Source organism: Labeo rohita, chromosome 16 (genome assembly GCF_022985175.1).
Source record: "Labeo rohita strain BAU-BD-2019 chromosome 16, IGBB_LRoh.1.0, whole genome shotgun sequence".
Taxonomy (NCBI): Eukaryota; Metazoa; Chordata; class Actinopteri; order Cypriniformes; family Cyprinidae; genus Labeo; species Labeo rohita.
In genome coordinates this window covers 22,195,574-22,208,453 of record NC_066884.1, presented here as the reverse complement: position 1 = coordinate 22,208,453, position 12,880 = coordinate 22,195,574, and the positions used below count along the sequence as shown (strand labels likewise).

Here is a 12,880-nt window from a genome sequence, read left to right as displayed (position 1 = left end):
TAATAATACAATTTCTATACTTTTTAACCTCAAACGCTCATCTTGTCTAGCTCTGTGATGCGCATGTGAACTCTGTGTAATCCGGGTCAATACAGTTAGGGTATGTTGAAAAACTCCCATCTTATTTTTTCCTCCAACTTCAAAATCATCCTACATCGCTGCAGAAGTATCGATTCAGTGTTTACAAAGTGAACATGCAAGGAAGATCAATTGCCCTTTACAAAAAAAACAGCGATAAAGGACAATTTTGAAGTTGAAAATGAATTGAAACTCTATTTTGGAAGTTCAAACTCACGGGCACCATAGAAGTCCATTATACAAAAAAAAAAAAAATTCTGGAATGTTTTCTTCAAGAAACAATTTCTTTGCGACTGAAGAAAGAAAGACACAAACATCTTGGATGACAAGGGGGTGAGTAAATTTTCTGTGAATTGTTTGGAAGTGAAATTTAAAATAGTTTTACAAGCAAGTAATAATACAGTTTGAACCTAATATAGTTTAGGTTCAAAGTATCAGCCATATTGGTTATAATGACAAAAAAACTGAGTTTAATTGCCAGAGAACAGACTGGTAAGTTGCAAGTCACTTTGAAAAAAAATTCTCCCGAATGTATAAATGCAAATCTGCAAAAAGCTCTATAGTCACATCTCTTATCATTAATCATTTTGAGGTCTAATTTGTCAGCAGCAACCTCACTCTCAATCTAACACACAGATGCGATTGACATTTTTTAGAATCGAGAAATGATTTAAAAGGATGGAGGGTGTCCAGTGACCGAGGTTGAGGACGGGTGAAGTGGGGTCAGGCAGGGTCAGGTTAGGCTGAGGCTGGTAAAGGTCGGATAGGGTAACGGCTCACAGTGGTTCCTTAACAGCTGATCCTCTTTACACTCAGTTTCACACACAGAAGCCCTTCTTGAACTCTCTCTCTCTCTCACACACACACACACACACACACATTTACTTAGCTATGTAAATCGGGACATTTTATAGAGTTTTACTGTTTTTATATACTATAACCTAACTCTAACCTACAACATAAGAGGAAACTTTCTGGATTTTTAAAACAACAACAAACATTTTTTATATATATATATATATATATATACATCACTTTTGCAAATGAAGACATCTCAAATAGAAAATTTTGTCAGATTTAGCTCACTTCTGGGTACAAATTTGCTCCCAAAATAAGGTTTAGGTATACACAAACACACCCAAACACAGGCAGCTTTGCTTTGTGATTTAACCATTATTTAACTGTCTAAATGTTCTTTAATAAAGGTACCTTGAGTTTAGCTGCATTTAAACCTTTACTTCATCATTAAATTTATTCTTGCAGAACAAAATGTGTCTTTTTCACCAAGTTGCAGTTCTTCAAAACCATTTTCATTTTTACCTTCAAGGCATTCAAGATCATTTTTTTTATCCTCTACTGTTTGGATACCAACCGGTTAGATCAGACTATAGAGACTTTGAAATCAACCTTGAATCAGTTTTGCTTTTATTATAAATGATCCAAACACTTCTCAACAACTTCCGACAATTTACTGATTCGTAGAATCAGACAAATCACTTCCTCCTGATGACTCAACAGTTCGAAAATACACACTCAAGTGGTTGTTTTTCCTGTTTCTACCTGCCAACAACCTGAACAACATTTTTTTCCTACAAGACAGGAACAAAGTTAAAAACAGCATCTTATCTGTACATTTTGAGATGCAGTTGATAACGAAATGCTAATGTTTTTACACCTTGACTAGAAAGACGTTTATCATCTTTTTACCCTCAGCAAATAAACAGACGTACATATACTGAACTCAGCACATCCTATAACCTTTGCTTGCTCTCAAAACATCACACACACACACTTTTAGAGGGTACATCTGATTGCTCCTTTAAGAGGTCAAATGTACCGTGCACCAGAGAGCGAAGTCTGACTTCAGGAACTGCAGACAGGGATCTGGTTTCACAGCTCACATTCTCTCTCTCTCTCACACACACACACACACACTAGTGCACACACATGAAAAGGATCCTTACTAAGAAGTTTGAGCTAAATTCAATATGTCTGTCAAACTCCCTGATGAACAATGAAGAGGAGACACTATGAGTCACACACACATACCCACTAAGAAGGCGGCACAGATGCGGTTACTGCTCAGTTGTAACACACATTCAAACATTAATGTTGGTTCACATTCAGATCTACAATCACACATAAAATTCAACTCATCCTGTGCTCAGATGTGATCTGAATGAATGCTGTGCCCGGCAACTGATCTCTATGTTCGTCTCAGGACGAACGGCTGCTACGTATGTGAAGAAACTCTAACAACAGTGAGCTCATGTTTTAGGATGAAACCTCTTCAGGCACTGTGTGTGTGTGTGTGTGTGTGTGTGTTATTAATCAAGTTACGGGCGATTACAGAGTGTTTCAGCATCAATGCTCTGTAATGACCCATGTTTCACACCCACATCGTATTACACGACACATCTGCATTTCTCAGAAATATACACCTATACATATAAACACAAAAGTATATACACACTTACTTTTTTTGCTAATCAAATGTTGATATATTATTTGATATAAAATAATAATGTGAAAATTATTTTCTGTTTTAATATCTATTTGTTTTAATAGCAAAGCTTAATTTTTAGCAACCACTACTTCAGTCTATAGTGTCACATGATCCTTCAGAAATCATTTCATTATGCTCAAGAAACATTTCGTATTAATATTAATTGAAAGCGGTTGCTTGATGAAGTGTAAAAAGTGTGAATGTGGGTTTTTTTGCAAACAAAGTTTAAAGAAGAGTATCTGAAGAGTTTATCATGTTGTTTATGTTATCATGTGTTTATGTGTTTTACGTTAGTAAGCTGTATTTTTTAGTTATTTTTACTTAATAAAAATAACCCAGCTGCAGTTTGATTGACATTAATAGGAATACACAATGAAAAAATGATTTTTAAAAATTGTTAAAAAAAAAAAAAAAAAAAACACTTTCACACTTTGTTGAGCAATCGGTTTCAACTATCATTACTATATATTACATTTTATATTTTATACTTATGAATATTTCATTGTCATTGATCAATTCAATGCATCCTTGCTGATTTTTTTTTTTTTTTTTTTTTGTGCAGCCTGTAAATATCTAATGCATGACATATCTGCAGTTTTATATCACAAAAAGCTGCATTTATCCAAAAAAAAAAAAAAAATGAAGGGACATTCACTGAAGTTTATCAGCCAAGGCCGTAACAGCTGAATAAGCTTTTATTTTACAACATTTTAATAAAAGCAACCAATCAGCATTGTGCACCATCAACTCCAGATTTAAAGGAAACTCAGTCTGCACAAATTTCTTCATTGTGCACAGAAAAAAAATGACAAAGCTTAAGGTCGTTCTAATGTGGCGTTTCATTTTCCCAGACAAAAGCCTTATATACTAGGTTATTATTCCTCTTTATTCAAATTCTATTGCTGGATTAGAACACGCATATTTTAATACACCTTTAAATTTTAATCTTTACTCAAATTTGCCAACATTTGAATTTGAATTTTTGAATTGTATCATGACTTTTTCGAAGGTGTCAAAAGTTTTCAACCCCTGTAGGGTTCTATGATTTCTGCAATGCAGAATTTGGGGAAAATTAAAACGAATTTTGCACGAAAATGTACACAGCAGTCAATCTTTCCTAATGTACAAAAAAAAAAAAAAAAAAAAAAAAAAAAAAAAATCAAACAAGCCATTGAAACTACATAACCGACAATTTCTTGCTTATGAAAGTGAAACAAAGTGAAACCCACGTGTGTGATGAGTTGTGTGTCCTAAGTAGTTGTGCGAGTGTCTTCATAGCATGCTGTGTTGTGTGAGAGTGTATGACCTCATCCCCCCCACCCTACTTAACCTTTGTGACCTTCGCCCCCCCCCTCACGCCGCCTTCTCTCCCTCTCTTTGCCCCACTCCCCCCAAGGGGAGACACTAGATCCCCATTACAGAGGAGAGAAGACAGACCCACAAACACACACACCCCATCAATAATGCAACAACCTGACTGCCTTAGTGTGTGTCGTTGGGAGATCTTCTCTCTGTCCTGGGACGCCCAAGTGTGTGAGAGTTAAAAAGAGAGAAGCAAACTTAGAATGTGGAAAACTGAGCGAGATGACAAAGAGAGGAGAGACAAGACAAGAAACAGAAGAGAGGAGAGAACAAGAAGGAAAAGAAAAGAGGGGGCCTGAGGAGGGAGTGGGAGAGAGGGAAACAATAGAGAGAGGGAAAGGGGGATGGGATGAGAAAGAGAGAGAGGGATGAGATCATAGCTCTTCTAGTAGTCTGTTGTCACTCAGGTCAAATTGCCTCTCTCCCTCTCTCACCGAGGCATCGATTGCACTCAAGAATGTAAATCTCGCAGGCACTCCTGCACTTTAGACTTACATAGGAAGTATTTAAAGAATTCAGAGCATCCAAGGAAACTACCGCTCGGCTCTGCACAGTAGCATGTTCATACAGAAAGGAAGACAGGGCGACCCACAGAGACACACTTTCACACCCTGTAATGCATTTCAAGACCTCATTCCACATTTTCCTAAATGTCTGAAGGAGGTCAAATGCAGGCGTTACTGGAGGAGGGCAGACATGCATCTGTCATGGACAAATTTAAATTTGAACCGCACACCATTAGATCCCGGAAAAAAACCCTGATCTTACTTTACATCACTAGCTCATTAAATTTCTCTACAAGAAAGTGGTCTTAAAGGGATAGTTCACCCAAAAATGAAAATTTCCGTAAAACTGTCGTTCATCTTCAGAACACAAATTAAGATATTTTTTATGAAATCCGAGAGCGTAAACATAGTAAGGACATTTTGAAATAGTCACAAAAAGTATTCTCGTAGCTTTATAACATTGCGGTTTAACCACTGATGTCACATTGAGTATTTCAACAATGTCTTTACTACCATTCTGGGCCTTGAACGTGGTCAGAAAGCTCTCAGATTTCATAAAAAAATATCTTAATTTGTGTTCTAAAGATGAACAAAGGTCTTACGGGTTTGGAACGACATGGGGGTGAGTAATTAATGACAGAACTTTGATTTTTGGGTAAACTATTCCTTTAACATTTACTGAAATTTTGGTGGAAGGTTTTTTTTTAATGGTATTTAGTTCTTATTATACTTTATTTTAACTAATATTTTATTTTATTTTTAAAGTATAATTTTCTAACCTTTTTTCATTAACAGTGACTACCCCAAATTTTGTTTGAAAGGTAAGTTATTTAACATTTGGGTTGTTTTAAAAAAGCAATACCACACTCTCAGTCTATTTTATGTTTTATTTCATACACTACTGTTTAAAGGCTTGGGGTCAACATTTATTTTATTTTTTTTTTTAAAGGAATTAATATTTTTATTCAGTAAGTACATATTAAACTGAAATCTTTCGTAATGTTACACTCTAAACATTAAATACAACCCAGCGCTAGATCAAATATAGACAAACCCAGCGGGTGGGTTAAATGTTTAACCCAACCTTCTGGGTAGTTTTATTTAACTCAACTATTGTTTAAAAATTACTGTATGGCTGTCAGAGGCGGACAATAGTGAAGTATTTTTAGTTGTTTTTTGAGTGTTTTTCTTTGGAAAACTTTACTTCACTACATTCCAAAGTATAATGTCATACTTTTCACTGCACTACATTTTATAAATAAAAGTTGTTGTTTGTTTTACCTTTAATTCTTAAGAACATTAAATATGTAGTACTTTCTTGTACTCAAGTAAATCTTTGCATTACATTCATAAGAATAAGAAAATAATAGATTTCTAATGTAATTAAGTAATAAATTATATTTAATATGAACACAGTGCAGTAAAAAGTACAATATTATGCTTTGGAATGTTGTTAAGTAAAGTTTTCTAAAAAAAAAAAACACTGATAAAGCATAGACACTTGAAAAGTACTTTTACAGCAGAGTAAAAATACAAAATAGGTTGTAAATTAAAAATCAGACACATAATTACTAGAGGCATCAGCTATAATCAAAAGGTGGACATTTATTAATAAGCAATTTAAAAAAATGTTTATTATTTAATTACTATTTATCCAACTTATTAATAAATGTTCATTTATTGAACATATTAAATGCACAATATGTATGGTTTTTTTTTTTATCCAAAAATCGCTAAGACAGTATTTTGCTAACGTGTGTACTTACATCATCCCATATATTTCAAAGAATGTTGAAATCGAGAGATATAAGCATTTGTAACTAGTGTAACGGACCGTGTCATTGCATCACCTGCCAATGACGTCAAACATCCTTGATTTTCCGGTTTTATTTTGTAGAAAACATGGAAACAACAAAGACGCTGCTTTCGAGCCGTGTATTGCGCTTATCCTTCATTAGCAATCGCTCCAGTGTCCTCATTTCACTTCCACGGCTTTCAGCCTCACCCTGCCTCATACTACAGTGACCTCAATAAGTCTTTAATACATTAGCTCATCCACGAACATGATTTCTGCCCGAGTCCCGACGGATAGCGTCGGCTGTGGGGATAAAGACAACAACTTCCGTGATTCCACACTCAATCACGGCGTCATCAAACTACGCCTTTGTTTCTTTCTTTGTTTTGAATATGCGCCTCTTAGCGATGAAAACTTTAATACTGTGCCTTTAATAAATGTTAACTTCCTACCTATTTTTAGTTCATTTTAAGCAAGAAATACAGTCATTTTTAAGCTAAGCAAAAGTTAAGTTAAATAAAACTTCCCAGAGGGTTGGGTTAAACATTTAACCCAACCGCTGGGTCAAACCAACCAAGTTGCTGAGTTTGTCCATATCTCATCCAGCGATGAGTTGTTTTGAAGTGTATAAACATTTTTACTGTTTAATTCTGTTTTATAAAACTTTCTATTACTTAAAGAGACCAGAAAAAAAGTAGTATCACATTGCCGCAAAACATTAAACAGCAAAACTGTTTTCAACATTTATAGGAAGAGAGGTTTCTCCAAAACGTTTAAATGGTTCATCGTTTAAGTTTTATTTTTAGCATTACATGTTTTATTGCTTTTTACAATCTCATGTGTGTTGATGGTTTAGTAAAACCGTATGCAAAACCACTATGCCGATAAAGTGCTTTGAAATTGAAATTGAGAGAGCGAGCAGATGAGAAAGAGAAAGAGAGAGAGACTCAAAATAACTTCTCAGAAAGTTCTGAAGGAGTTTCTGTCAGGCAGCACAGAGGAGGGATTCAGCTGTTGGCTGTAAAAAAGCAAAACAAAGACAGCTCTTCCTCTGTCTCCTCTTTTCTCAGATGGGAGATGCCAACAAAGAGAGTTTGGAAAAAGAGGATGGATAGATAAATCACATTCATTGCTATTCAGAAGGATATCATTCTACGTCACTCTCCAAAACTCCTGAAGCCTTTTCTTCTGTTTCCAACAGGACTAAACAGTATTGATACAATTTCTTGTAATTTCAGTGGCACTAGATCTTTATGTAACGTACACTGGACCTGTGACTGTTCCCTGGTCATTTTCACACCTCTGCTGAGACTGTGAGCAAATGTGTGTGCGTATGTGTGTGTGTAAACTAACAGAAAATAACTCAGTGTGAAGAGAAAGCAGACATATCATCAGTGGTTTAACACTAACAGGTGAGTGTGAGAGCTGAATATGGCACAAAGTCTGTATTCAAAGTGCATCTTGAGGCCACAAAGTGATTTGTGAATGTGTGTGGATGAGCATGTTGAGACTGATCTCTGTGAGCGCACACACACACATTTTGACGACACACTGTGTGTCTTATGTCTTTTTCCAATAAAACTTTTCTCAAAACTGTGCCACGTTTGAAACCTGGACACACCTGCTCACAAAAATCGAAATTTATGCCATTACAAGCGACTTTGATGTTGACAGTTATTTAAAAGGGTTAATATCATACATTTTTCATACATACTATTCATTAATATGTTTTGCTTATTAAGTTATAAAAGTTTATTGTGCAACAAAGAGAAATATTTTAGTTTTGCTTTGATTGTAAAAACTGAAACGCCCACTTCGAATGTGAAATGAGCTGTGCTCCAGTTCTCACACTCCGGCTTGTGAGTTTGCTGTAAATGTAGTTTTACTACAATACGTAATGAACGTAATAAATGAAAATATAAGATAAAAAGAAATCAGAGTCTCACAGTGAGCAGAGTGAAACCATACAGCTGTTTAAAATTAATTATACAGAGAAAAAGAGAGAGAGTGTGCATTACAACACATGAATGAGTGTGAACCTTCATATGAAGAGGGTAAAATTTAACCGTCCACTGTAAACACTCACACGCACACAAAAGCTGTTTCACGATGTGCCTTGAAGATCTTAGAAATAAGGCCAGGGGGCTAGTGGTGGCCTTGAAGCTCCAAAAATAGACACAAACACACTAGCGTTATTGTTTTTGAGAGAGAGAGGGAGGAGGGATGACAGAGAGAGAAAGAGCAAATGAAAAGATGAAACGCAAGTTAAGAGGGTTTCACATTTTAACTTTCTCACTGTGACTTTGTTCTTTCACACTCCAGTACTTCTCCAACCAGTTACAGCTCTTTCCAGGAACCAGAGAGAGAGAGAGAGAGAAAGCGTGGAGAGGTGTGCACTGAAAATAACAAAGGTTTGCATACGTTCTCTTTTTAAATTCCTGACACAAGACGACATGCACTTAGTGTGTGTGAAGAAAACAATTGCTATTCCAGATAGTCCACAACAAAAACACACTGTGTAAATGTTAGTTGACCCAACAATACTAATTCTATCATCATTTACTCATCCTTATGTCATTGCAAACCTGTATGACCTACTTTCTCTTGCGGAACAGAAAACGAAAACAAACGAAGAATCTACAAACCGCTCTTCACCATATAATGAAAATGTACTGTGATCAGGCACTGCTAAACTCAAAGGAAAACGACTTAAAGTCACAAAAACACGTGAGCATACTTGTGTAAAATTATATGCCCCTGCAGACACCATCCCTTTTCTCCACTGAAGAAATTAAGTAATATATGACCCTGGACCACAAAAGTTTTGAAAGTTTAATAAATAAGCTTTCCACTGATGTATGGTTTGTTAGGATAGCACAATATTTCGTTGAGATACAACTATTTGAAAGTCTGGAATCTGAAAGTCTAAATATTGAGAAAACTGCCTTTAAAGTTGTCCAAATGAAGTTCTTAGCAATGCATATTACTAATAAAAAATTAAGTTCTGATATATTTACAGTAGGAAATTTACAAAATATCTTCATGGAACATGATCTTAATATCCTAATGATTTTTTGCATGAAAGCAAAAAAAAAAAAAAAAAAAAAAAAAGATAATTTTGACCCACACAATGCATTGTTGGCTATTACTACAACTATACACGTGCCACCTATGACTGGTTTTGAGGTCCAGGGTCACATATGGGTTTGGAACAGGGTCAGAAATAAACTTTTTCATTAACTGTTATGGTAAAATCAATTCCAGGGGCATTTTTTACATTTGTGAGGGCAATTTTTATTATAATGCCCATACTTTGTTGTCTTAAACGTCAAATACTTGAATTTACCCAATTACTTTAATCAATATATTTAAACTCTTTTCAGTAACAACAGACTGTTTTAAATTCTATCTAAATTTTACACGTAAAAAACAGGAGCTCATAGGGCTGCTATGATATTATGACAAAAATCATTATTGTGGATTATTGTTCTTTATATTGTCATAATGACTACTGATATAGATATAGAAAACAATATAAAACATTTCGGTCACAAACAAACATGTCAGTTCATGACGTTAGTCTAGTCAGTTAGTTAGGCTTCAACCCTAATCAAACCGACCTAAACAAGCTATTTAAGGTCTGAAGGGTTAGAAAGCAAACAGGCAGGTGAGTTTTAATTAGGGTTGGAGCTGAACTCTGCAGGGCTGCTGCTCTGCAGGACCGAGGTTCGCCACCCCTGGTCTAGTCTAGCACGAGTTATGCAAAAACTCCTGTTATAATTACTGAAACTATGAAATTAATCTTTTATTTACATTGTATCTGCACTGTGTTGTTTATGATAAGGGAATTAGTGAGCGTGCACACTCATCAACAGCTTTGACGTTTCAGCGCTGACTAATCTAAGTGCCTCTTATTGGCCAATGCATTCCTAAGTTCAACAGATATGCATCTGATTGGTTACAAGGCTCAGCGATGCAAAAAACAGTGGATAAACGCACTTTGATGCAATGTGAGCGAAGCTAAATGTAATTCCACAAACTGACCTTTTCATTCATTTTTATACTTCATTTTAATTGCGACAGCCGTAATACAATGCAGGGGAAACTCTTGCCCTTTTGTCTTGAATTTATGGGACATTTTAGTTCATTTTTGTGGCATTTTGGCCACAAGTTCTGGATTGGAACAACATGAGAGTGAGTAAAAGATGGAACAGCTAAGCATGTCTTTCTTCACACACATCTCTTTACGCATTGTGAGTGTTGAGTATGTGTGAAATATTAGTACACAGAAGAGAGGTGGAGCATCCTACATCCCAGTGCTCAGAGTATATTTGTCTTCTCATCCTCTGCTCATTACCCTTCTATCTCTCCTTCCCATCACTCTCTGTGAACATCACTTATTCACTCAATCCCTAGACAAGAGCCACTCGTCCCCTATCACTCTCTCTCTCTCATTTAAATTACCATCTCAAACTTCTCACACTACCGCAGTCAAACACTTTATTCAATTTCTACTCTCTTTTTTCACAGACACACACACATAAACAAACATATGGCTATATTAGACAACTTTTATGCTACCAGTCAAAAGTTTTTGAACAGTATGATTTTAAATGTTTTTGTAAAGAAGTGTCTTCTGCTCAGCAAGCCTGCATTTATTTGATTCAAAATAAAAAAACTAACCTTCTACTCAGAGAATCCTAAATAAAAATGTACTTAACTGTTTTAAATAATGACAATAATAATACAAATTTTCTTGAACGGCAAATCAGCATATTAGAATGATTTCTGAAGGATCATATGACACTGAAGACCGGAGTAAATGCTGAAAATCTTGCTTTGATCACAGGAATAAATTACATTTTAAATTAAATTTTAAATTTTAAAATAAAAATAAAAATCTTACTGTAAATGCAAAAATCTTTTAAAAAAATAAATAAATAAATAAAAATCTTACTGTTAAAAATCTTTTGACTGGTAGTGTACTTTTGGGTGAATTATCCCTTGACATTATTATACGTAAAGTTGATTATGATTTGTGAATCTTTCAAATAGTAAAAAACACTTAAAAGTTGGTTCTCGACACATTTCACTACATTCCCCTAGTCAAAATTTGACCCTCACAAGTATAGTCACACACAAACACAGCCTCTCCCCAGTTCGTGTTAATGTTGCGACAGGTTGGTGAGAAAATGAGAGCTCAACCCTCCCACCTTAACACATTACCGATCAGAGCGTGTGAGTGTTTGTGTAAGATTGTAAGTGGATCTAGTACCCGTCCCTGGTGAACCCCGTTTCTCAAGGTCACTTCTGATTTACCCCAATTGCGTCAAACTGCGCAAACACGTCGCAGGTAAGATATATCAGTCAAGTGACGCAACCGTCTGAAGTATCATTGACAGGTTATGAAACTGGCAGGTTAAATCACCCCTATGTCACCAAGTAGTTTAGTGCTGTGGTTGAGCGCCTGTACTACAGGAGCAGTAGGGTTAAACGCACTAGAGAGTTACAGTAAAGAGTGCTTGCGTACGCGTGTATGTGTGCGTCTATGTACGTGTGACTGGGTGTTTCCTGGAATGTGTCACCATTGCGGTACAGGAAGTTAGCAACTGTTCTGCACCACAACAACATCTCTGCTTCCTGTATATGTGCGTGCATGCGAGTGTGTGTGTGTGTGCGAGGGACCGATTTTGACTCAGAGCATCTGTACTATGACATTTGTCACTTTCCTCTCATTTGAATCAGATCTGATGGGAGTCGAAAACTTTCGACGAGAGTCACGCCAAACGTTTCGCAGCGCGGCGTGATAAAGATAATAAAGAAAAACAAGCAACAGGCACAGTGTGTGTCGGTGTGTGTGCGAGCGTGCGTCAGCGCTGACTCAGTGCGTGAGCGTGTTTGTAATTCAGCCTTCACAACGCAAACAATCTCTCTCCTCCATTCCCTTGCTTTCTCCATCCTCTCCCTCCCTCTCTCTCTTGGACACCGTCTCCTAGCAACCAGACACTTCAGGCCTAAAAATAAACCCCTAGAAATGAAGAGAACAAGAAATAAAACATAAACGACAATTAATCCTTTCACCAGAGCGTGAGTCTCAAATAGAAAAGGTAGGAGCGAGAACGGATCGCGAGAGAAAGAAGCGAGGCCCAGAAAGAAACAGAGAGAGAGCCAGCAACAGGTATTTGTTAGTTTTCTCTTGCACTCCAGCGCTTCGAGCTTGCTGGGAAGTGAGCGGACTTTTTTTTTTTTTAAGAGTCAACACACACACCCATAATATTACTGAGAAACTCTTACAACCACAGTGGTTTTCACACCAAGGTAGTTATACTTAATAATCTACAAAAAAAAGTCCAGATCATTAGATTACATCATGTTAGATTACTATAAATCTTCATCATATTTGAACACTCTCTACTCTCATTTGGTTTTCATTTTTGGTATAAAGTCAAAGTTTTTGCTCAAGGGTAACAGGTGGGCCAAAGGGAAACCCTGCTCTCTTTAACTGTCCTAAATTTAACCAGATGAACACACGCTTATGCATTCTTAACCGGATTGTAATACTGACAGAGCATACACAAACACACACTTTATTAGCACACCTGATCTAAATGGTGTGGTTCTACCACAAACTTC

At 36.2% G+C, this 12,880-nt stretch overlaps 1 protein-coding gene across 1 annotated transcript in view; it reads right to left on the bottom strand.

The window, feature by feature from the left end:
• The window catches only part of erfl3 (Ets2 repressor factor like 3), a 59,357-nt gene that overhangs the window by 21,959 nt on the left and 24,518 nt on the right, over positions 1-12,880 (bottom strand). The window lies entirely within an intron of this gene.